Raw genomic sequence first — 1515 nt, forward strand, 5'->3', positions numbered from 1 at the left:
AACCCTTCCAGAAAGAAGCAGCTGGTTGCTAGAGATCCAATTTAAAAGCATTACAAAATAATTAAAATATCAGACTGACCAGCAGATTTTGGACATCTTGTCCTTGTCGGTAATTGTACAAGAGAGAAAGGATGGTACATACTGATGATCATACAGAAAAAGCTTGTAAGCTAATACTCTATTAAGAGGTTGATCTCATTTATTTCCCAGAGAGAGACTTTGAATTCACTGCACAAAGAGAAACATCTGCTTTAGTCTAACAAAAGAATTTGCTAGATAACTTGCAAAATCAGTGAGTATTTGTACATCTTATGCTGTAACACGTGCTTACTCTTAAATGGTATTTTTGTATTAGCCTCCTGAAGTACTCTTACTACTAATCTGAAAAGACATGTTATGTTACTGAATGGAAAAAAAAGCAGTTTTACTTTCTTCAGTCTGTCAACAACTGGATTTGTAAATTCTTGTTTTGATAAAAGACTAAACGGCATTTAGCCAAGCTAATGTTTTTTATGCATGTTGTGGTTTAACCTCAGTTGGCAACTCAGCACCACGCAGCCGCTTGCTCACTCCCCCCCACCCCAGTGGGATGGGGGAGAGAATTGGAAGAGTAGAAGTGAGAAAAACTCATGGGTTGAGATAAAAACAGTTTAATAATTGAAATAAAATAATAATAATAATAATATGATAATAATAATAATAATAATAATAATGATAATACACAAAGCAAGTGATGCACAGTGCAATTGCTCACCACCCGCCGACCGATGCCCAGCCAGTCCCTGAGCAGCGGCCCCCCCCGGCCAGCTTTCCCCAGTTTATGTACTGAGCATGACGTCACATGGTATGGAATGTCCCTTTGGCCAGTTTGGGTCAGCTGTCCTGGCTGTGCCCCCTCCCAGCTTCTTGTGCACCTCCAGCCTTCTCAGTCGGTAGAGCATGGGAAACTAAAAAGTCCTTGGCTAGTGTAAGCATTACCTAGCAACAACTAAAACATCGGTGCATTATCAACTTTGTTCTCATCCTAAATCCAAAACACAGCACTGTACCAGCTACTAGGAAGGAAATTAACTCCATCCCTGCCGAAACCAGGACAATGCATGTAAAGCTGTGCTATGTAATGACACCCATCTTCTCCCTGAATTTCCTATATAAGGAAACTTAAATGACATCAAAGGAAGCAATGAAAAAAATAGTAGGAGATAGAATAATCAGGAAGACAAAAGAAAGAGTAACAAGGCAAGAAGGAAAGAGATGGAATAAGCTGAAAGTGATGTACAGGCTTCTGTAATGGGTGGGGAACAAACTTCAGTTACCAAATAAGATGCTAATGAGAGACAGACAGACTCAGTAATAACACTGTCAGAAAATATGATGTTATGGCTCACAAAAGTTGCAGTTTTCAAAAGCTTTCAACGCTACCTCTTGTCTACAAATAGGGAGGTTAACTGGAGGTTTTTTCCCCCTGATTCTAGTGAGAGCTGTTAACCATGTAACACTCAATATATTTGCATC

This window comes from Aptenodytes patagonicus, chromosome 2, assembly GCF_965638725.1.
Source record: "Aptenodytes patagonicus chromosome 2, bAptPat1.pri.cur, whole genome shotgun sequence".
NCBI lineage: Eukaryota > Metazoa > Chordata > Aves > Sphenisciformes > Spheniscidae > Aptenodytes > Aptenodytes patagonicus.